Source organism: Anomalospiza imberbis, chromosome 14 (assembly GCF_031753505.1).
Source record: "Anomalospiza imberbis isolate Cuckoo-Finch-1a 21T00152 chromosome 14, ASM3175350v1, whole genome shotgun sequence".
Taxonomy (NCBI): Eukaryota; Metazoa; Chordata; class Aves; order Passeriformes; family Viduidae; genus Anomalospiza; species Anomalospiza imberbis.
The window spans coordinates 11,784,850-11,810,741 of record NC_089694.1 but is presented as its reverse complement, the minus strand read 5'-3'; the positions used below and the strand labels follow the sequence as shown (position 1 = coordinate 11,810,741).

General features: G+C 37.5%; 1 long non-coding RNA gene across 3 annotated transcripts in view; it reads right to left on the bottom strand.

The window, feature by feature from the left end:
- Positions 1–25,892, bottom strand: part of LOC137482536 (uncharacterized) — a 31,891-nt gene continuing 5,999 nt past the window's right edge. The window contains exons 2-3 of one of the 3 annotated variants that reach the window (XR_011004116.1): positions 11,016–25,166; positions 1–10,976 (exon numbers count right to left, since the gene is read on the bottom strand). This is a non-coding gene — a long non-coding RNA (uncharacterized lncRNA). Of the gene's footprint in view, positions 25,167–25,892 lie in introns of all 3 variants that reach the window. The other 2 variants (XR_011004114.1, XR_011004115.1) reach the window with 2 other exon arrangements.

Sequence of the window (25,892 nt, the reverse complement as noted above, 5' to 3'; positions counted from 1 at the left end):
ATGATTTCCTTCCATGGTTTTATCACTGGGCCAGAAAGGCTGATAATATTGCTTCCTTCCCCTGTTAGATATGTTTGGACTTCTGCCATCCTGTCTTGAAAAGCAATACATTTGATTTCCTGTCCTGGGTGGAGCAACTGCCTTCATTCATAAAATGGAAGATTAACGTAAGCAATGGAAAATCAAGTGAAGAGACAGTTTGCATCTGAGCTATTTGAATTCCCAGCCACTGTCCCCAGTAATTTACTGCTATAAGGACATGCTTGAGCAGCATGAAGCAAATGTCTCCTCAGAAGACTGACTGCTGTGAACTACTGTGACCACTCTGCAGGAGGGAGGTGCTAAGGGCCTGAAACTCTCCTCCCACCTCTCTCTTATGGTTCCCCTCTTCCTCCTCTTCCCCATTCCACACTTTTGATACAGAGCTGTGTTCTTATCAGCCCTTTGCACACCAGAATGAAGTAGGTGCAAGGGAGATGAAAGCATGACCTCATTTAATCCTTCACTGCACCTCTCCTGTGAAGGAGAATTTCTAGGGCTACAGCCAAAAGTGATTCTGCACTTTTGAGGCATAATAAAAAAGCTCTTTCCCTTCCTACTTCAACTCCTCAGCAGGAAGAATAATTTTAGACTTAACAGAATCGTCAGTATTTATCATAAATGTTCTTGCATCCCCTATTGGACCTCAGCCCAAGGCATGAGGAAGTGCAGCAGCTACAGGGCAGCGACACATCTCCTGTACAGAGATGCTACGAGGCGTGAATCATTAAAGTTCTCTGGGTCCTGAGCACAAGCACAAAGACGACAGCTGTATTCACAAGATACACAATGCCACATCCTACTGCACCTAAAAGAAAGAATCAGTTCTGAACTGCTGCATTAAGTAAAAAATACCCCCACTGATTAACATAAAGTTTCCGTAGCTTGTTTTTTGTGTCAGTTTGAAACATATTTAATTTGTCAGGCAGTTCTCGATAGCATTAACCTCAGTCTGCTGTAGCATTCTCATTTCTTTGCCAGGAAGCACTCAGTGCAACCTGAATTTCATATTGTCGCTTCAGAAAGGGAAGTATTTCATTGAGGAGTGATCTCTCCTCACACGGGCAAGACACAGCTCATGGCTGCCTCACGGCTCATCAGTCTGCAATGCAAGGTTCTGTTGCAGCAGCATCAGGGAAGCCATCAGCGGTGCTGCCTGCCCGCTCTGGGACACAGGCCCAACTTGGCAGCCGCTTCATGCAGCTTTACCGTGTGCCTTCCCCAGGGTGGAGGGACCCCAAGGTCCCTTCCCGGCCCCGCTCCACTCCTGTTAGTACATCCCCACTTCTCCTCTAAGCTCTCTTCTATTTTTCCAGTTACAGTTCCAATCCTCTGCTCCTGTTTTCCTCTCCCCAGATAGTTCCCTTTCCTCCATGCCCACCACCCGTGCTCTGCATTCCTTCTTGGCTCCTCTTGGGTCAAAGCACAGCGTGTAGGGCACTGAGCTGCTGTCCTTTGGAGGCTGCACCGAACTGCCAGGATGTCCTTTGTGGTTACCCGGCAGCCCTGCTCCAACACACCCTGAGACACCGCACAGCTCTGCACGGCTCTGTGATTGCCTCGGAAAACCTGGAACATGCTTCCTGCCCATAAAACTAATTTGGGAAGGGTGGAATAGGCTGCCTAGACTTATGTCACTTTACCAAAAAAAATATTTTCATGCAAGGCTTTTTCTTGGAGGCAGCATCTGCATAATAATACAAGTACAATATAAAACTGTCAACTGTGAAAAATGCATATTTTATGATTGGCTTTTCGCAAATATTAAATTGAATACTATATGTATTATGTTATATTGATTAGAAGTGCTGTATTAACATTTTAATAGTATGGTAAATGTAGTTTTGTAGTTAAAATAGAACCTATGTATGTGGGGTTTTTTTTACTAACTCAAGCAAGAGATGAGATAATGAAGAAACTCTTCACACAGAGATGACAATGATGGGGGCCCATAAAGAATTACTGCCTCCTTATCGGAAAAGACAAACATTCTTCCACCTTCTCTCCGTCTTTATGGAACCACCAGGATTAAGGGGAAGAAGTTGACAAAAACCAGAAAAGTTCTTAATTTGCAAGGAATTTATGCATCATGTATGAGATGTATGAATATGCAACAGGCTACTGCTTTTAAAGATTATTCCTTTGTTCACAAGGCATGCTTATTGGGCTTAAGTGCCCGAGAGCATCCGGACGTCCGTAATTCTTTGCTTTTTATTGTCTTGTAATTGTCCTAACTCTAAATTTTCATTACTGTAATTGTATTACTATTTTTATAACCATTTTATTATTATTAAACTTTTAAAATTTTAAAAACCAAGTGGTTGGTGTTTATAACATCAACCAAGTTATGTTCAAACAAAAAATACACACTTACATAAGTACTTAAAAATATATATAAATATGTACTTCTGGACATATACATAACCACTTATAAAGAAGTGGATTAATGATTTAGGTTTTTCAAATTTCATAAATTCTATAAAAGCTTCAGCAAACAAATTCTATGTTCCCAAGATAAAAAAAAAAAAAAAAAGTGCCATCCATTCAACTGCTGAGAGTTACAGTTGAAAAAACATAGAACAAATTATATTCCTAAATTGTGATACGGTTAAGTTGAATATAGCTTGGAAAAAACTGCACTTCAGGTGAAAATCAACCTCTTGAAGAAATTTAAGAGGTGAAGTCATTATATGGGCAATTTACTGCCAGAAGAGAACACTATCATCGCATGCTGAAATGCTGACTGATCTGGCAGTAATCTGCATGTATTAAAAGTATTATTCTTCAAAATATTTCAGTTTTCACATTCATTGAAAGTTGAATTTTAACTCCAAAATTTGAATCCTTTATCTTTACCACAGCAGAAAGCAATGCAAACATGGTAAAGGAAGAAACATATCAAGAAATCTTGAAAAGTAATTTGATTTCATTTTCAATGAGATATAGATATATGTGGTCTTGTGGTCTGGGTGCAGTAGCAAAAGCCCGGATTTTTATATTTCCAGTCCTGTCTTAAGAGAGCTCTGTGTACCTATTACTTTAGTTTTTCAGAGTGGTTAAAGTTCAGTAAGAAGCAATGATATTTTAATGATATTTTTAATACAGAAGAAGAGATTTATAACTTTCAAATGGGACAGAAAGATTTCCCCAACTGATCATTAGGAAATATTAACAAATGGGTATAGAACAAAATATTTGCTTCTCTTTTGGATAGCAGCGAAAGTTGGACTTTAACAGAAAAGCCATAAAAAATGTAGCATAGACTAAAACCCACAGGTTTTACAGAAAAAAAACAAGAAAAATATTCTATAGGAACATTACTACACCCTAACTGTGTAATTTTCTGGAGAATCACAGCCTTTCTTTGGAAATTTCAGAAGTTATTGGAGAAATATCAGTTTCTGTCTATATTTATTATTTTGGTAATTATTATGACCTGATATCTATACTCTGATATTGTGATTTTCTCGTAGGAAAGCCATTCTTTAAAGAACCAATCAAACTTCCAGGCCTGCAGCTTTATGTATCTTGTTGTTTATATTTTACAGTAAAATTTTACCTAGGAAGCTATTTGCCTTTTTACATTTGGCAACTTAAGTATATATTAAGTATAACATACAGTAAATATAGAAAAATTAATATCACTCTGTGTTTGGAACCGTGTCCTGATTTTGTGGCAATAGGAGATACTTCTTTGGTTTTGCCTTTCTCCTCTGGGTTATAAAGTTGTCACTTCACAGGATATTATTTTGACATCAATTCTCAAAGTAAACTCAACCCCAGCAGTCAGCACTTCTGACACAGTTACAGAGCAGACTCTGCTCTCCCCAGCTCCACAGAGTATCTGTTCACCTGTCAGTGAACACTTGTGGTTTTTGGAAGATGCTGCTGCCAGGCACCAGGGACAGTCCTCAGTGCCAGTCTTCAGAAGAGCCACAGCTGTGTGAATGCAGTAGCAGAAGGACAATGCAGACCGCAGCTGAATAAATGCAAATTTTTTATACTTTCAAAAATAGAGATTTAGACAGTCATTGTGCCATATTCATTTAATCAACATTAAATCAAACCTTTGATATTGCCTCTGCTTTTATGAAGCTAGACAGCATTGTAACATTTTGCTGTACTTTATGGCAATGGGATTAGACCTCCAGTAAAAGTTATGGAACTGAAGAAACTTAGCTCAAAAGAAAGTTCACCAGATTCTCTGTACCTGGTGTTTTCTTTCCTCAAAATACACCCTCATTCCTTCTGCTACATTTTAATGTAACTCATGATATGCCTTATCTTAGATAGAATCAAAAGTGGTAAATCACCTCACAGAGGCCATTATATGATTTGTCTCTCTTTCCTAGGAACTTCTTGATAATTTAATTCTTCTCTAGAACTTAGCTCTGTATATTGGGAGCCTTTTCTTAATTTCTTGAAATCCTGCCTGGAGCTGAAAGCAACTCCAAATGAGCTGGATATATTACCTTTCCAGCCACACGTTGGTTGGGAATGTATGGCATTCACAGTCTCAGAAGCATAACTGTCAAAGCTGGAAAATGGAACAACCAGACACAGCAGGAATTGTTTATTTCATTATTTCTGTCTATATGCAGCTTGAAAATCTGTGGAGGCTGTGATTTTCCTTACTTAAATAATTGACAGTTATGGATGAAAATTTACCATTTTTCAGCACAATAATTCTTGGTCCATTGTTTGAATAAATCTTTAAGCCTTTGTCATTCCAAATGTGCATTTTGAGAGGTGTTCCCAGAATCTGAAGTCAGCAGACTGTTTTTTTCTCCTTTGTTGACAAATGACAGATAGGTAATTAGAATATGTACGTATGGAAAATTGATTTTTAAGTGTTTATAAGGATTTTTTATTTATCTGTCAGTCCTTTGCATCCACTCACCCATATCCTCCTCAGGTATTTCTGTCCTTCCAGAATATCCTCTAAAATTTAAAAAAGTAACCCAGAGTAACACAATCACCCTCTCTCTTTAAATCAGTCTTTCCTCTTTTCTCTTACAATGCATACATTTTCAAGCAGTGATGGATACAGTGGTTAGGCTAAGGTATTTCCTTGGGTGTTTCCCTGATTGACTTGCTCTCATCCTGTGTGTTCCTTATCTGTGAACAGCAGGTTCTTTCGTTTCTTTGAATAACATACATAAGTTTTCATTCCCAAGGGTTAGTGAGACACTATTATTTTAATGTCATTTGAATTGTGATAGTATCTAGAAACTTCATCTCTACATACTGTGATATCTCCTGTACAAAGTAATACATTATATTCCCTTATAATCCAAGAAAAAAGCAGCCATTAGCTCTGCCAAGGCATGATGGGCCCCTTGTATTTGCAGTGGATTTTGTTCATCAGCTCCTGAATGTTCCGAGTGATTTTGTTTCCAGCACTTATTCTGGGAGACTATTTCACAATCAAATATGTCACTCTGTCACAAAGTTCCTCCTGCTATTCAGCTGACAATTTCTGTTCCCTTTTAAAGTGTAAGATTTCTGTTTGAATTGCCCAATGCACCTCAGAACAGAACCTCTGGTAAGAGCCACACAGCATTTTGACTCATTGGGTTCTTTCACATCTGGGATAACTGTACAGGAAGTGATATGCTTCTCCAAATTTTCTCATTTTATATTTTGATGTATAAACTAAAGTTGTCTATGAACACCTAGAAAGAGCCATTCTCAGAAACAGGAGAGTATCAGTTTGTAGTTACATAGCCATTAAAAGTTCTTTATCCAAGGCTTAAACTGCAATGTTTTCTTTATTTCCAATCCTGCTTGCTGCTGGACTGCTCTTTCTGTCATCATTCTTGCACCATATTTTGTTGACAACCCTACTGTCCAAATTCTATGACATTGTGACAGTCAAAAATGCTCAGTCTGTATTATCTTTCCTTCTCCCTGTTCAATTCATATTAAGGGATTTACTTTTTATTTATAATTTGGGAGAAGATTGAGGCAACCTGCACAACCTTTTCCTGTGCTCAGACCAGATCGAAGCCTTTGAACACTCAGATGTTAAGATCAATCCTTCTGTAACAAAGAGCAAAAAAAGAGCTGTGTTTTTAAACTTGAGTTACAACATTTTTGTAATTTGACATGGTAATTGGCAACTGTGAAGCTCTGAGTATCCTAAGAGAAATTAAGAATGTTGTATTTAATGCCTCAGTTTTCAGATTGTGATTTTTAAAACTAAGTGGCAGAGGAAAAAAACCCATTCCTTTATTTGTAAACTGGGCATACATAGAGTTTTTATCTCTATGTTTTTCCTAATCCTTCAAGAGCCTTTATAGATATACAGTCTGTATTACATTTAAAGGCATAATTAATCCCTGGAACAAAACTACTAATTTCTACAAATTTTATTCTACATGAAAGAAACATTTGAATCCCAAACTTTAAAAGAAGATGTGCCAGGTCTGAATAAGTTAATACATTTAGTAAGACCATAGTCCTAGTGATCTCACTTCTAAAAACTTATTGTTTGATAAACCTAAACCACAGCAGATGGAATCATTATTCTGTGTGTCTCTGTATGTCTCCTGGTCAATGCATTCTTCAGGCAGAAGAAATCCTGCTTGTGATTAGAGTGAAAGCAGAGTGGCTGCCAAACATCTGTGAGAAATTGAACATTTTTCATTTATAATCTGAAACCTGAGTGGACAACCAGTTGTTGGCCTCTTCTGTCTAGACTGGTGCTGTTCCCCACCCCCAACTCCATGTATAAGGGTCAGCCAGGAACCTGCAGGATGGAAAGAAAGTGGTCCAAAATTACTAAAACCTTTTATTCAAGTAATCAGAGTTCACTTCTCCACTCATTTCTTCCACCTCCATCAAAGTATAAGTAAGAGGAAAGACTGATTTTAGAGTTGACACCTATGAAAATAAAATGCCTGGCACAGGTTCTAAGAAAAGGCATGCCCTGGTTTTAATTTGTGTTACGTAGAGGGCCCCTAAAAGTGAAAAAGCATGTGCTCAAGGCCCCTTGCAGCTATGAGACTGCAGCAGGAGTAAGATCTTTATGCCCTCAGTTTATTTACAGTCCTTTCCTCATTAAGGTGATTTTTTAATTACTCAGAGTTTCATCCTTAACTATTTCTTTGAGCTTTTACTCTAATAAAAATCTCTCTTACAAAGGACACTGTGGCATGTTAGTTAAGCTTCCCGAATAATGCTTAGGTCAAAAAAATTAATTATAGTCCTTCCTTTGACAGACTGGAAAAGTGAGTTATGGCACTGTATTTTTAGAAAAAAAGTGGTGAGGAAGACATTTAAGCTTACCTGCCAACATTTCCAATTAAGAGCAATTATAAGTAGTTAGAGGCTGAATTTTGGAAGGTTGATCATTCAGAAACTCAACTAAGTTTAATAACTAATTAATAACACGAGCCTAGCTATGAAATTGTATAAATGAAATGTATAAGCCTGCTATATCCACTGTATCAGTGTGTCCATAATGAATTAAATAAACAGTGTTACGTGGGAAAGGTGGAAGGATTTGGATGCAGTTAATATCAGCATGAAGCCAGCATAGCACAGTTCATATATCAAGATCTCACAGATTCCCAATGAAGCTGGAGTCATGGCACAACAGGTCACAGCACCAGTGGCAGGAAGTTGGAGAAAGATGGTGCTGATGGGATCTCATATATTTAATAGATTTTGAAAATTTATCTTTTTTTGCAAATAAGAGCTGTAATTCTACATTTTAGTTTCCTTTTCATCCATGAGATGGGAGAGTATCATCTTGCAAGATGACCCTATTGTTATTTAAATGAAGCTTTTAGCACTTAATCATTATAATACAGTTTTGTACCAGCAGATTATATACAAGAATTTGTATAGTAACATCTGTGATTAACATGACAAATTGCCTCTTTTTTAGTTCCCATGGCATTATCTCTACTAAGAACTGGATTTTATTTCTTTCAAAAATATTAAGTAAATCTGTGAATTCTATTGTACTTTTATCCATTTAACAGTGCAAATGTTCTGATTCATGAGAAGGGCTTTTTGCTAAAAATGACACAGTATCTAGGAGTTTGTGCTAAACCTTTAATCAAATTCCTCCTGGTTTGCTTTTTCTCTTGGGTATAAAACCAGAAATGGTCACAGAATTGCAAGCTTGGAGAAAGATCAAAGAGACAGTGAAAAAATAAAGCAAGTACACATAACTGGAATGAATATTGCCGATAAGCACATCCCAGTGGGTGCAGAAAACACACAGTACTGTTATGACCACTCTCAAAGTTTGAGTTGAAACTTGGTATTTGACTGAACAGAGAAACAAAGCTTGTAAATACATTATAGCTTATTTCTAGTAAAATCAGTTTTTATTACCATAGAGTCTAGACTGAATTGAGATTGGAATTCAAACCTTCATAGGTACTGTGCAGCTAAAAAAAGGATAGAAGGAAATGTTGAAGAAAGGTGGTAATTTTTTCCATTTTATAGGTTGGAAACTAAAACACAAACTGGTTTCAAGCTTAACTCAAATCCCAGTGATTTCTATGGGTTGTGGTCAGACTCTCGGATCACACGCAAGGTGCAGCACCTGCCCAGCTGCAGGCAGGACAGTGCAAGGGCATTGGCAAGATAAGGCAATAATGCAGGTGGCTCTGCTGAATATGGGATAAGGCAGCAGAGACATTGCTGACCAGGACCATGGAGGTCTGCAAGGACTCATGGGAGGAGTGGGTGTTTCTGGAGACATCCCTTAGTCTACTCACAGTGTGTCTTTACAACTGCCCAGCAGCAATCAAAATTTAAGACTGAGATCATGAGGGAATTTGGCTTTAAGGACACTACAACAGGCATTCTTTTATCCATACACAATATACCTCAATGTTATATGAGCATTTGAATTTAGACCCAAGCTTCCCCATAATTCAGGAATAACCCATTCTTCTAGTTTGAGTCCTTCAGAAATCAAGCAGTTCAATCCATCCAAACACATGCAAATTTGGATGCTTCTCTAAGTCTCCAGAGTATGCAAAAGTAGGGCAATAAATCTCAAAAAATGTGTGTGACTTCAAGGAGAGTTCCCTGCCAGGTGTGACTGCAGAATCAGATCTGATGAAGCATTCCTTTTGCTCCAACTTCATTTTCCAGATCCCCCCTGGTAGATTTGGTTCCATGCACATGATGTACCTGGGTATGAGCTATACAGACATTCCCTCATCACCCAAAAGTGGGGTGTATTCATGGAAGACTGGGAGAAATTCTCATTCCAATGATTTAAAAAGATTGAGGTTAATGACCTGAATCCATGTCCCTGCCAAATAAAACTATATTAAACTAAAGAATTTGAGTGTTTCTGTACATTCCATTCTTGACTGAAAGTTTGTCAGTCAGCTCACCCTTTCTGAAAACACAATGGATTCATGATTATTAGATTTAGTTTTGTATTTTATAGCTTAATTTTAATCACTCTTTAACAAAAATAGAAATGACTATATATATTGTAAGTTATCTTCTCATTTAGTCCACACTGCATTTCTCCATGTATTCTTTAAATTTTAAAATTAAAATTATTCTGTATTAATATTGTATTTCCCATTGTCTTCCATGTATAAATCCCAGCATCACTGCTATATGATTTCTGATTTGTGTGGAACAAAGCACTTGCAGAAGATGTGTTCAGTGCTCAATTTCAGCAGGGCACACATTTTTAAGGGCACACAGTCCAACATTATCAAGCTACAGAATGAATAGACCCTTACAATCTCAGATGAAAACAGAGCCTTTTCTTGAGATTTTAACCAGCAATATGTAGACATGGGTTCCCTGAAAAATCAAAGTCCAACCTGTTTACCCTGTACCTTACAAAAGAGTCTTTATTGCTGCAGGTTATGCAGACTATGTGGTCTGTTAAAAACTTCACAATAGGTCCAAAATAACAAAGTGCAACATTTTTACTATTTTGTTTCTTTATTGCACTTGATGATCGTGATTTTAAACAACAATTTTTGTAATGCTCCAGCCTTTGACAGCTGCAGTTGCTGTGCCGCTTTGCTCTTTTAAAATGTCTATCATCATCTTCTTCCTTTAGTATTTTGTGAGATTTCCATCTCTGCAAATAATCTGCCTTTATAAAGTGATACAGAAATATGACTAAATATTAGGACTCAGATCAGCATGCAAGAATTATAATAACATTTTAAATTATTATTTTGATTTTCTTTTTAACTTTGACAATATTCCTCATATTTACAAGACATGCTGATCCCCAAAAACTATTTCTAGTAGACAATGTGCTATATCCATATAATGCAATGACACACAGAGTGTGTTTGCAATTGCAGCATGAAACATGCATTAACATTGCTTAAAGCTTTCCAGCTTCTTTTCAGCATTTTTACTGCCTCATTTAGGAAAGCATTAAAGAATTGAATAATATAAAGGTATTTTTAAACTGAAATGTATAGCTTATAGTATTTGCCACTGATGGGAACAAGCAGTACTCTAAGATGCTTAACTTAGTCAGTGAAAAACTCATGTGAATTACCATAAGCTTTTAGTTAGACATTCAAGTGAAATATGTAAAAATTGTTTCCAACAATTCTGAGGCCATCAATCCTGCCTTAAAATGACACACCAACATCCATCATTCTTTTCAGATTAGGATTTTCTTCTCTTCTGCCTGGGCCTTGAAGGTTACATTAGGCATAAATATGTATAAACCACACTTCTGTCCATATTATACAAATACTCATTCTATTTCCTCTGAAAGTCTACTCCACATGTACAGTACTTTTATTTTACATTTACTTTTAATATAAATTTGTTCAACTCCAAATTTTTAAGACATCTGCTTGCCTTACACAATTTATTCTAGTACATTTACTCATTTATTTTAGCCATAGACACCATATGAGCACACACAACTCTTCGCCACTGTCCCCTGCCACAGCTGCCACCTTCCTCTCCTGTGTCTGCAGCTCACTCGGGCCCTGGTCCTGCAGTACCAAAGGCTGCAGAGGATCATGCGGGCCCCTCAGTGGGATTTGTCAGTCACAGGCTTTTCCCAGCAGGACAGGGAAAGCTGGAGGAGCTTCACCCTCCTGGCAGTGAAGCCTGCAGAGCTCTGTACAGCTCTGGGGTGCGGAGAGGAGCCATTGTCTGTGGGTAGCCTGCAGCAGGGGAGCACTGGGGCTCAGTCTCACTGCTCACCCTGGGAGAAAAGTCTACATTCTCCATATGCAGTTATGTTTTATTCCACAAAGAATAGACACAGATTTGAGAACTGCAGCTAAAAGCAAGCCCGTGAGAAGTTTTAGATGCAGGGAGCTTGGACAAAGGTCAGATGACTCTGCTCTGCCTGACAATTTGTTTTATGTCATCTGTCTGTAGTAAGCACTTTTTAAAAACGGGTTCAAGTACCTCCTTTCCTACTACTACTCAAGTTCAAACCTCCACATGTAAATCCTAGTCTGCCCTCAGTTTGTTTTTGCTAATCAAGAGTTCTTGGAACAATACAAACACATTTGTATTTTTAGCACACATTATGTCTTTTCCATCTGCAAGACTATTATTTAAGCTACTTCCCTTTTCTACTGGCTAAACTATTTTATTATTCTGTATTGATTATTTGGATTTGTTATCATTGTAGAGTTTGAGATAATATTAGGATTTCTGACTTCATAAAACTGGCCAAAGAAGTAGGACAGCAGAAATAAAATAAAAATTTAGTGTATTTTACACTTTTAACATTTGTTCTGACTGGAACAAAACATATGACTCCTGGAGAACTTAGCGATTTAAGGAACAATTCCTTACAGAGCACGGCCAGCGCACGGCAGAGGCGCTGGACACGGCGCAGGGACACAAGAGGCCGGCACTTTGAGCTCTGCAGGGGCCACCTCCCAGGCCAGGCGGACAGAAGGCAGGAGTAGAAAGAAAAGAAGAGCCGGCAGCAGAGGTGCAGGGTGCCCTGGGGGGCTCGCTGGTCACAACAAGTCGCTAATCACGGGCCTAACCCACCTCCTGCTAAGCTGACACTGCGCTCCAGTTGATAATGCAACTTCTCAGCACTGTGCTGCAGAACAAGTTGTTCTTGGCAGACTGCCATGGTGCTGAGTGATCCTTCTCCTGCGGGATTCCAAAGCTTCCACAAACACAACAGGTCACTTTCCACTAATGTGACATAAAAGAAAGGGATTGAAAATGTCAGCGTTGACATTGGCTGCCTGATGAAATCAGTATGCAGAACCAAGCTCTGTTTACAAAGCCAGAGTTTAAGGGAACTCATGTAACTCCCTCTGTCCCCGAACTTCCCTCTCCCACACACAGATTCCCCACCACGCTGAACAGCTGCCTGGAGCCTGACCTGAATGGCCACAAAGTAATGGATCTGAACCATTTTTAATGAGTGCACAGCTAGTTTAGGATGAGAATGGCTGAATATCAAAGCTGCATTGTCCTGCTGCACAAACAAAACCAATACTTGATGCCTGAATATGACTTATGAATGAGGAGAATGGCATACAAATAGATTGATGACCTGCAAAAATTTCCTAGGTTTGATTGTTAGAAAATGTGATCACAAAACTATGAAATGGAGAGGAAAATTGCTAATATGCTGTGGAACACCATTCATATCACACTTCAGAAGAGGATACGTCAAAATACACGGAGGACTATTGATTCAGCTCCAGCTGGCTTACAGCTATCTGGATTAATTCCCCAAAGCTCTGCTGTGTTCATACCCAGGAGAGTAAATTCTTCAATGAAATTATGAGAACTAGATCAATTTGCATAATGGCAGGTAAAACCCACAGTATTCAGGAAAGAATAACAATTTAAATCAGGATGGTTTTGCTTCCTAAACAGACTTTGGAAACAAGCAAAAGCCTTGGTAAGCCATTCTGTAAAAACCACCACTATATGAATGCTAATATTTCAGTCATGTGCCATCCTCTATATCCCATTACTTTTACATTAATGAGTAAATGAACTGTGAAAAGACATTAGAAAACACAGGAGACATACATAATACATGCATCTGTTCACCAGCCAAGTTTTTAGATTTTTTAAAATTTCATTTATGCCATGCTTCTCTCATCCAGTTGTATGGCACAGCATACCTGGCTCACCACGTCTTGCTTGTCTGTTTATTTCTACCCACTTGTGTTAGTTGTGGAACTGGCTGCTTACAAATCTCCAAACCTCCACGGATTAGCTCTTCTATTTTCATTCATTTTCTGAAGCTCTGGGGCAACTGAATATTAAAATCAATCTAGAGTCTGTTTTTGAATCCTTGCAGTAAATTTAGTAATTTAGTTAGTAAAAATTTTGCCTATTGTGGTATTCCAGATCAATCAATAGGTAATCACTATATAACATTTATTTTAGAGACACTAATAGAACACTGTATCGGCTATTTTTAGTGAAATGTTGGTCTTAAAATTCTTCTGGCTTTCCTATTATCTCAAATGAAGATAATTACTAATATTAAGATATTGTTAAGATATTATTAATGTGTATTCTTTTGATATTCTACTATATACTATTCAATGAAACTCTTACCATAGCAGTACAAATAAAGAAGAAGATACAGTCTCCTCCTGTGTTTGCAATTCTTCCGTTTGTGTGACCATTTGTGTGAAAAACTGGTCTAGTACACTGATCCAATTCACAACTAAAAATTATGTTAGTTAAACTTACTGTTAGCTTGTGCCAAAAATTGTCAGTGTTCTTGCCTGTCAGCTCTTGCCCCCACATTCCCAATCTCTTCTGTGTCGTGGAATAGCCAAAAGATTTTGGCATCCTATGTCTGAATTCCTGCCATAGAAATAAAGCTGTTTGCTTACATCTTACAACTCCAATACTTACAAAGTAGAAAGCCTTGCTCTACCTCTGCTGCTATCCTTACAGAGAACCTTTTGGCTATCAAGTCTGAAACCAAAGGCAAACTTTTCTTCACAAATATGTTGGGTTTTTTTTTTGACCAAATATCACAGTGGCTTCCTCTGTGAAAAAAAACCCTGCTTCTAATTATACTTTCTCAGCCTTCTCTTCTCAGTTCTTTTCCCATTAAAACTTAATTTTTTCCAAGGTTAATATCACACCACAAGTTGGGAACTTGTATAAGGAAAATTTCAGAGTATACGCAGAGTACACAGTGGATATTCAGCAAAGCAGTTTTCTAAAATAAACAAGTGATCTTGTGGTTTTTTTGTTAACAACAGTTTATTAAATGTAGAAGAGGGATTTTCTTACTGAACAGAATCATCAGTAAGAGCTCAAAGCAAAAATTACTTTCAAATTCAGGAAAGATAATTGAAAGGATTGTTACACCTTGTCAAAAGCCTTCTAGATGAACATTAAAAAAACTACACTCTGAACAGAGATTATGGATGTGGTGGTGTTCAAATCTAGATACAGCACTGAATACAGGGTAAGTTTTCTCATGAAATACATTCCTGGATTAAAAATTAAAGGAATCACAGACCTGTTGCCTCATCTAGCTCTTGGAGCACAGTGAATTTTCATCTTGAAGCACAGTGAATTTTTATCTTGAAGCGAGCAGCGATGAGGCATTGAGCAATCTCATTGCTGTGTTAGCTGTGGTAGGACATTAACAGACAAACAGAAGATTCTTAGTGCTTCTGGTCCTTAAAGCCCACCTGCACTTGTAAAAAGGTCTTATTTATTTCTTTCTTTCAAGACTAACTCATAATCTGTTATCTTTGATTCAATAGTGTATTTTTACAAAAAAAAGCAAATGGCATTTCTGACAGTTAAGAATCTAAATCAGACCTGCAGTTCAATTTTTGTTGACTTTCATTTGTGTACTGCCTTCAAACCCGACAATTCCTACAGTGCTCTGTCTTAAGTTATACTGAAAAGATCTTCTGCTGGATCTTCCAGCCTGGTTTCAATAACAAATAAAAATACAGTGCATTTCTGTAGGGAAGTTTTGATGTGAATCATCCTATTTAAAAATGGTATATTAGAAGAAAATAAATCACTGCTTGGTCTGTGAGCACTCCAGCACACTGTAGGTACAAGTATCATTCATTCAGATGTGTAGTAACTTCACTAAAACATTCAATACTTATTTTAGCCATAGACACATTCTCCTCCTGGAATTTGTAACTTTCTTACTTTGGGAACGGACATTCCATTCTGTACACACTGATAGAAACAAAATCACTGTAAGCAAAATAATCCACCCAGTACTACCAGGTGCATGTATATTTTTTCTCCTGGTAGTCTGCCCACACAGACTGAGAGTGCTCAACCCCATCTGATCCTGAAAATGAAACACTACCAGCCCAGGTTAACACTTAAATGGGAAATCACAAGGTAAAGAATCATGGCTGATGAAGAACAAATACTTGTGACTAATTAGTCAAAAAATGTTATACCTCATATATCAAAAGATTGACTTTATTTAGTCCTACTGTTCTTGCTAAATTGCTACAGAAGTAAAAGAAAAAAAAATCAAGAATGATGAATTTCTATCTAGAAATGTAATAATTCCACAGATAATTTTTTCCCTTTCTAGAAAAGACAGGCAAGAAAATACCACAATAAGTTCTTTCTTCCTTCCTATATCAATTCACAGTGAATAAATCTATAAACTGTTTTAGTTTGCAAGACTGAAAATATACAGTGTTAACAGTTGAGTTTCAAGCAAAGAAAAAAGGAAAATGTATTTCAAGAAACATGTAACACTTTTTACACTAAGGCACTATTTAAAGTTAATCACAAAAGGTAGTCTATTAAAATACAACTGAAATTACCTGCAACTGATTTTAGCCTAAAGGTTTTAACTGCAAAAAGTTTGCTCTGTAATAGGATAAATGATAATTTAAAAATTAATAAATTGTATGAAAACAGAAATGATCATTACTTGCCAATAGGATGGAAGAAAGGCAGAGTATGTTATTATAAGTAGGGACCTGTATCCTCTTTCTGCAAAAACAAAAATTCTGTTTTCCTCAAGATGAGACACAAATATTTTCTACTTTATCAATTATAAATGTATTAGTATAACATTTAATATATATTAATATAACATTTTTCATTCCAGTGATTGAATGCAAGATAAATACAGCATTTCAAATGCCACTCTTTTCTATCGATTGACAATAAATTACTTATTCAGTTCACCATTAAGCAAATAGTGCTTTGATACAGCTGACCTGTTGGAAAAGTAATTCGTAATAAAATATGCTTAAATATTTTGAAGGGACTGATCCTACCAGCATGTCTGAGCTGAGCACAGCAGCTTTGTTAATTACAATCACTTTATAAGGTGTAAATGCTAAATTCTCTAGACATCCACAGAATATGAGATAGGATCTCCCTAACAGAACCCTCTCAAAATTAGATTTGTCCATCTTTACACAGAATGTAAAAGGAAATTAAAAATCAAGGATCTCTGTTGATTTAAATTGTTTATATTGATGTTATTTTAGTTTACAGTTTAGTTTATAATTTTAGTAGACCTATTAGCAATTTATATTTATTGTCTATAGAAGATTAGAAAACCATTTAGCTGCAGTTTTGTCAGGATAAAAACTATCCCAGAAAGTTTACAACATTCTTATGTATTGTTAACATATTTTCATAATTAAGACTTTTTCCAATCTTTTATATAATTATTTATGTTTGGGAGTATACGCATGACTAACACCAGACTGGGTTCTATGGACCTTTAACTAGCATGTTTCTCATTACTTTATTGTCGTTGCAGAGCCATTGGAAACAGGCCATGATATCTACAAATATTGTTGCCTTGGTGTAAACATCCAGTTTTTAGTTAATAAAAAAGAGATTTTTTTATTTTTTAGTTATAAAGAAATTTTACTTCTGGAATCATTTACTCTTGCAAATTCGGAACTATTTTACAAAGCCACAGCAAGCAGCTGACTTCTGGAGTGCCGCTGCCGTCCCGTGCCTACAGCGGGCTGCACTCTCGCCCAGTCTATTGAGTCACAAACTCAGTGCCCACTGTTATTCCTACAAAACCTTGTTCTTGCATGTGAGACACAAGTTCACAAACAATACATTTCTCTATCTTGGTTGTCAGCTTATCACCTGTGAACTCCCTACAAATATTTAAAAAACAAGCCAGGACAGTTGTGTTGACTCAACGGTGTCAGCACCTTTCGGTCAGGTAATGCACAAAAGGGGAGCCTCTCTCATTAAAGATACTGCCAAAGGGTCAAATCTTGCCTTTTCTGGCAAACCAGAAGAATAGCTCTGTTAGATGCTTTAACATTTAGAGAAATGTATAAATCCTTGGCACTGTTACTTGCTTCTGCTTGCACAGGCAGGCTCTAGCACCCTTTATCCCCTTCAAATTGAACCCTAAATGCACGGGATCACAGACAAAAGAAAGCCACTTACCAAAACCTCTATCTTTCCTTTTTACAATTCTAAATGTCTAAGTCTAACATCTAAAAGCAATTCCATCTTAATATTTTCATGCATCAATTGTTACATATGCACAAACATTGCAATTTGTACAGGTGGACTGTAAGCAATTATTTTATTATTCTACAGATTCAACATCAAGCCCAAAAATGTACTAATAGCTATGGAAATAATGAGTGCACCAATTTTTGCATAAGACTTTAGACCAACAAATTCAGACTTCATATAAACAAACACCCATAGGCATAAAAAGTTTTAGAAGATGCTTGTGAAAAATACAGTTCTTATCTGAGATATAACAGGGTAGGTTATCCTACTGTATTGGAATCAAAAAGTTAGTCTTTGTCACCTATTCTTCCGTTTTGAATAAATTTATATCTGACTTTCATCAAAGCAGGTTTAGACATCACTAGCTTTCAGTGCCTTGAGATCCTAACCAGTTGGAGCTTGTCAAACTTTCAGAAATCTTTCCTGTAACATTAATCAAGAAATCATTTCACAAATATGATCCTACAAAAAGCACACACTATCATATTTGTGTGAAGGCACCAAAGTTCAGAGATAAGGCAGGTGACAAACTGACAGAAACATCCAGTTTCAAGATACAAAACTTTTAATGTAACACAAATATAAATTTCAAAGTATTTCCTTTCTCTGTCAAGTGATCTTACTTTCCACGAAGCTGCTGTAGATTTTACTATGCAGCTAAGGATGAGTCTCACAAGGAAGTTACTCATACTGTAAGTAACTTCTTTGCAATGAAAGCACAACGTTCCCTCCCTTTTTGCTCTAAAAGTGTAAGACAGAATTCTCTTTGCAATGCTTGCAGATAGAAAACAAGCATGCAGAAGCACAGGACACCACCCTGGCCTCCCAGTTCAGGCTGCACCCACTCCCAAATCAGCAGTGCTTGTGCCATGCAGCAATTCACTCCCAGCAGCTCTAGAGGAGAACTGTAGATACAAGCAGAGAACTTAAATACCTCTGTGAGTAGAGATATTTATGTTTATAATTAGATTAAAAATATCAAGCATGTTTACCTAAGAAATTTAATAGTTGTTTACAAGAACCTTGAGAATTATTGCAATTAAACACATATTTTAGCTCACCCATGCAAATACAAGCAGCCTTACGTAGCCTTTCTGTACTTATTACTCCAGCTAGCAATTATTTTAAAAATATCACAACATGTTGTTGCATAATATTATCTGATATTCATTTGAAAACTAATCTCTGTCAGTTCTCCCATGAAAAAGAATAAGACTTTCTATGAAAAATCCCACCCAAAGTAACATTTCTTCTACTCTATAGCAAGTTCCTTCACCCCCAAAATTTGGAAACACATCAAAACCCCACTAAAAATACCTCGTTTCTTTTTCCACACGAGAGACAAAGATAGTTTAAGTGATTTAAGTGTGAATATAATCCAACAACTCATTATCAACATTACACAATCTTTCCAGAAAACACCAAAGCTGTCAGGAAATGATCCCTAATTGCAGATCTATTTGTCAGACTATTCCCCAAAGACATTATGAAACACAGTTCTGTTTTTTCAGTCTTCAGATTCATGATAGATAATAATGTTAACTTCATTAATGACATTTAAATCTTATTCCCACAAGCAGGCAAGCTACTTTGCAGATCTTGTAGCCATTATAGTTTCTTTTGGCTTCTAATCTAAAGGGAAGTGCAACACTGGTTTATAAATGGGGTAATTTCCAGAGCCAGCAGCTTTCTGGATCCCAGCATTCCGACTCTTGTGTAGCTAAAAGCCAAATTCCTGCCCAGCGAGTGCTTTTCAGCCCCAGACACAGCGGCAGGGCCAGATGTCCCATGGACCCAATAACAGGGCATTTACTCTGACAAGGACTGAAAAGGTGTTTTCAAGTCAGAGAACTGAAATGAAACAGCAGAGGATGGGCTTCTCAGCTGAGTAGGACCACAAGATTTCTGGATAAAGATAAAAGCATTTTGAATTAATTGATAGCAGCAAAATAAACAGGAATGGAGGAAAGGATTTTGTGGTGAAAATTTCCATGCAAATTTTATTTTCCCAAGTTACAAAAATTAACTTTCCCTTTTATCTTCAGCAATGTTAATTTTAAATGAATCTCTCTATTTTTTTGTGTGTGAAATGTTAATAGCTACATCAATAACAGAATAAACCATCAACAGAAATTAAATCATATGGATTCCAAAGAAGCTTTGGAAAAACAAGAAAAATACTAAATTCCATCTCATAAAAACAATTATAATTTTGGGACCACAATGTGGTTCCAAAGGTGTGTATCCACAAAGGTGAATCTTACATGACATCCTAATTGTCAGATTTGGAGTGAATTTTGATTCAGAAAGAATGCAATTTCAAAAGTGCAATGATTATACTCTCCTTGTAAAGATCTGTCTCTCTTGTATTAGTATGAACTAATGGACTAATAGGCTTTAGATATTTTTTTTATTTATTCTGTTCAAATGTCATCCATTTTTTCTCAGTGCTGCCATTATTGTCCTTTTATTTTTATCTTCCCATCTCAGTTTTCTACAATTCCTTATTTTCAGCCATTTGAAGTGTCATTTTTGGGGCTTATGTTTGTATTGGAGATGTAATACAATGAACTTTTCCTTATTTTTTAATTTTTTATCTATTTACCTCTACTTTTTTTTTACAAGTGAAAGGTCTTTGAGCAACAAAGAGATCAGCAGACAGGGAAACTGTAATGAGGGCCATGTTGTGCTACTGACTTATGCTGAAGACAAAACGAAAGGTAACAATCACTAATAATACTTGATATATATTTACATTATTTTAATACAGTATCCTGTTATTTTATTTTATTACTTTATACTGTATTACATTATTTTAATGCTGTCAAACTTAGCACATTTCCTATTGTTGTTATGGGAATACAGCTGAAAATTCAAGAAAAAAACTTTCCTAAATGTAATGCCACACACTGTGGATCCAAATTTACCCTAACCACCGAATGACTCTGGGATCCAATTCCAGCACTGAAATGTTTCCTTCCCACCAGAGCAGGCGTGACTGCCGGACTGAGTCAGCAATAACCACCAAACCTACCCAACCACGGACATCCTTTCTCGTAATAAGAGAAATTTTTATTACACATCTTCCATTCAAGTACAGACTAGGCCCAAATCTGCTCAGTTTCTGAGATAATACATGATCCTTCCTCAAGCAAAAAAGCATTTAAACAAACATCCTTCCCTAACATTAATGAACATGTTACCTCTTGCTAATTTTGTGACTCAAAGAACAACACATTGCTCATTTCTGAAGTTTTGTTAGATTTAGGTACTTTTCCCACTATTGCAGCAATTGCAGCCTGTATGAAATGAGACATTAAATGAGACTATTACTATAAAAATATTTTTAAATACCTATATATAAATTAATTACAGAGATGTAGGTAGTATATGTGTAAGAAACCAAATTATTACCTCAAGCCCTATATAACATACTCAATGCTACCACTGCTTATCTAATGACTAAATCTATTAATTTAGATATCCATAATTTATAAGTTGCATATGAATGCTCTTTTCTGTTCTGAAATGCTTGCTCCCCGGTGAAGGTGCCTTGTGCATGGATATTGGGCATTACTACACACACCCACTGGGAGACCTGAACTCCTGTTACACTGAGGCAAAGCAACTCTGGAAAACAAAGTCACAAACCACTTATCCATTTCAGAAGAGATTCTGGCTCCACTTGTACTAATATTTACCCTTAAGATAGCAGCATAAAGATAAGAGGACCATTAATTTGTAACACAAAGAGACTTGGCAAATAACATAGGATTAATGTTACTGTTTGGTTTAGTTATTTATTTATTTGATCTTAGAATGTGAAGGAATAATTAAGGCTGGCTAAAATATGTTTGGAACAGGCAAACTTTTTAATATCTCCCTTACCTCTTCCTACATATTCTAATGCCAGCAATTCCCATTGTATACTTTCAGTTATATTCTTTCTACGAGACAAATGACTGCTCCCACTCTCTTTGTGTGGCACTCTTAATTGGTAAGAAAATATTTTTGCCTTCCTTCTTTCACCCATATTTTCCCATAACTTCTTGGGCTCCACTTTGATAGTCTTCTAGAGATTTGAAATTACCCTGCATATCAGTGACACTTTGCTGTAAAATGGGGTTAACAAGGTCACTTTGACAGGACCAGAAGTAATGTTTGTTTTGAAACCGAGTGCTCTGTCTAAATCTATTTATTTCTGCACTAAGTCAAGGTACTTGAGCTGTCATGATGACTCAGAGCAAAGTTGCAAAGCCTCAGTTCTACAAAGAGATTAGTCACTTTGTTTTTTTGCACTGAGCTGCTCTGAGTCAGCTGTAAATTGTTGCACATCGAGTACCTGGGTACAACTTCAAATGGTGCAGGTAACTTCAGTGCAAATTCCTGAAAGAAAAGCAGTCTCTGTATCTGAGCAAATGATTGACTAGGTCAACCTTCTCCAGTATATAACTGGGTTTGACAATGAAAGAAATTAGAACTGTGTGAACATTGATTTACATTTTTTCATTACAAGGAGAAATTTCAGAGTTAGCAGGCTGAGTTTAATAAGCTCTGACTATACTGAACAATCAGTTGAGCCGTACTCTTAATTCATTAATTATGTCAGAGATAAAAAATCTAGACATCAAAAGGTTTACCTTTTTTTTTGGTCTTAATGTATAAATGCAAACTTTAAACTTAATAAATACACTAACCCAAACTGTCTCACTAGACAGCAATACCATCCTAATGCTTTTTGGAGAAAAAACCCACAAGAGACAGCATAGAATAAACTGTAACATTTCTCTGAACTACTCGACTCTATTAATGCTTTCACACGGGTCCAAAGAGAAGAATGTAAAAACAATGTGAAGGCTAAGAGTGGTGAACTTTTTGGAAAGGAGGACGGCCCAATCCACTGGTCAGTTATGGCAAATTAGTGTTGCTCTAAGGACATTTTGAGTTATTTTCACCTGTACGAGGCCTGCATTTGTTCACCTCTCTTAACGGTATAGTTACCTTCCCATGAAGGCTGTCCTTAGTAGTTTTTCTTTTCTTCAAAACATTTGATTTGTGTTGCTGTTTGACTGGGCATTCAGAAGGCCCTAGCACACGTTCTATTCATAGTACAGTAAAGAGCAAGCAAATGCTCCTGTCTTGATTCAGCCTAAAATAATAATGTCACTAAAAGATTTTTAGGAGAAATGTTGTGTTATTTACTTTTATTTCATTTATCTTCTAGAGAATGTACTATGCCCAGTGCTCCTCAAATGAACAATTACTGTGTGAAGGAATCCCATCAAATATGACTTTCTGCACACTTACTTACCACCTGCTTTCAGTCTGACTTATTTTAAAACTGCCATCTACTTATTATTAAACTAACAACAGGCCTTTAAATATGCAAATAAGAATAAACATAGGGGTATTATCTGTTGCACTTGTTAATTCTTTAAACATATTTATGTCATTTCCATGTATACCCTTGATTTTGTTCTGTAACTACCCATACAAACAGTAATGAATTCTATAAACCTATTTGGAACATAATTTATTTGTTAAGCTGTATGAAAGGCAGCTTGATTATGTCATACCATGCTTTTCTATTGAAGGGATTAGCATCCAATGCCACGTCCTCTTTGCAAGATTCAAAATAATTGAGATTTGGAACATGAACACGTTAGAATATGATTAAGGGAGCAACAGCAGAACCTTAGTGAGCATTTTGAAATTTTTTGTGCACTATTCCTTTATTCACTGCCTGAAGATGAGAAATGCATTGCTATGAAATGAAGTGATGCAAATGAATACCCTGCATGTTTTATCTTCAGGAGTCTTAAGATAGTTTTGGAAAGGTTTTTATTAAAAATAATTATCTCTGTATCTCTTTTGGTAAGAACTACTCACCCAAGCTGTCCTACAGGCTAAACTGAGCAATTGGTATTTCCTTCTGCTTTGACAGGAGCATAATTTGTCCCTTAAGTAAATGCTTCAGGTTAAGTCCTCTGAAAATTTCGCTAGAAAAATATAGATTATTAACACTAAAATAACCTATTTCAACACACACTATCTTATTTATTATGGATTCTCCTTCTTCATAAACCAAGAAATAAAAAAATATGCTATTCACTGCCAGGCTTCACAAAGAATTACTGTTGCTCCCAAAGCAGGAGTTCTCAGTGCTTGATTCCTAGTTGGCTACCAGAATCATTAACTCTTTAGACATCAAGAACAATGAACCTTTCCATTGCTAGCTGATCAAATATTAATAAATGAGTACTTTAGTCTCAATTTTATTTACAAATAAATCACTGCTCATCTGCAAAATCTGCCGCCTGAATCTGTTAGAAGTCATTGCAGAGCTTAATTAGCTGATTGGCTGATTATTTGATTATGCTAGCCTTAATTCTTAAATTTAGCTGACAAAAAGCATATTTTTGTTGGTTTCCAGGTGAGTGCAACTCGTTTGCTTAAAAAAATGCATAAGAACTCAAATTTGTCTAATCATATTGGTGATTATTGCCAAGTCTGCCAGGAATCAAACTTGAATGGTCCTTTGCAAGTCATGTATGCATTGCTGATATCTTCTCTCACTGTGACAGATTTGCTTTCCATAGGATGAAAAGTGAGTGCCCAAGGAACAAGCACTAGTTTCAGAGCTCACAAGTGAGTAAAATGTCGCACCTATCTACACATGAGCAGATAAACTTTACTCTGGGCATCTGATGGCCACAGAGTTCTGCATGGAAGGAGTAAGGCATTCCTGCATTCTGTGCCACCCTTCCTCAAAGCTGTGCTAAGGGCACTAAATTAATGAGCCAACCTCAAAGAGAAATTATTTCCTTCCATGAGCAAGTGGAGAAGTGGGGGGAATTTGGGTCAGAAGCAAACATAATCATCATTCTGCTCCCTTCTGTGTCAGCACAGGGAACTGGCTGGACATGAAGGAAGGAACGTGCTCCATCTGGCAGGGTCTGATGGCACACTCCCCACTTGTGCAATGATACAGCTCAGGGGAAATATGATTCAGAGGATGCCTCTGAGTCACAACTTCTCACTGAGCTGCTCTGAACGGGCATGGCCACGTTTTGTCCCATCCTGGAACAGATCCGCCTCACCCTGTGTTCTCAAGTGCGTCAGGCAAGCACTGACTTTGTGAGGGGCACCAAAGCACTGAGCACTAATTCCCTTTGCAATAATTAAACCAGGCTCATATATACTAACAAAAAGGCAACCACTCTCTGCTAATGACGTCAAACAGTAAAGCGGCGCATTTAGTATGTGTTGTCTGAGATGTCTGTGGTGTCACGCTACACATTTAAAATAATTCCTTACAGAAAGATAAAGGTATTTTCACCGCACCTTTGGGAAGTGGAAATTACGGGTTCTCTGGAGCTCACGGCATTCCTAGAGCCAGGGGCACTCCCTGAAGCTCACTCCGGGAGCGCCGTCCGTCCGTCTGTCCGTCCCCCTGCGGGTCCAGAGGCTCTCCCGGCCGCCGCCCGGCGCCCTCCCAACGGGACGGGTACAAAGCCACGTCCTCGGCACTCGCCAGAACGGCCGTGGCCCCTGGACAGAGCTGCCATGGGAACACGCCGCCGCCCAGGTGCCAGAGGCTGTCGCAGGGAGCGGGTGGCAGCGCGGGAGCAGCGGAGCGAGCGGCGGCCGAGAAGATTGATTCGCTCACACCGGTGGCAGCGCTGCGAGCGGAGGGAGAAAGGTTAAGGAGCATCAGGGAGTTCCAGAAAGAGACTGGTGGGACCAAGCTCTGCCCTCCCTGAGATGGAAACAGGGACGACCACCAGAGAAAATCCATAATCACGCTTTCCCCTCCTTAAATACATCATCCCTGAGGCGCTGGCACCGCAAAGGCTGGCACTGGCTGTACTGGACGTGGGGAAAACTCCTGGCAGCTGCTCATAGAAGCCACCTGTATAACCCCTACCCAAACCTACCAAAATAAACAACTCACTGCATGTCACCAACACCGTGCTGCCTCACCAGCAAACCAAACACATTCCATCCCTCACCTCTGGGTACCATATGTTTAAGAATTATCATGAAAATACACATTCATCACAAACTTCACTTACATCAACCAACAGAATTCCCTGCACCAAAATCAAAATAACATCAACACCAACAAAAGTTACAGACAATACTCCCCTCATTCCTTCACCGCAATTACAACTACCAAAATACTCCACAGTTATTCCACTCTTCCCTCTCCAGCATTGTTCATCCATGTTTTGTCCATTACCTTTTCCTCTGTCCTTATCTCAAATTCCTCATGTCCCTGTTCGGGCATCAAAAAGGCCTTTCTTTTTTTGGTGGGGGAAGATGAAATTAATCCCACTGCCTGATGTTGCTACAGATTGCTACAAGTAGTATAAACCCTGCTGACACAGTCTATCAACCCAGTCTTC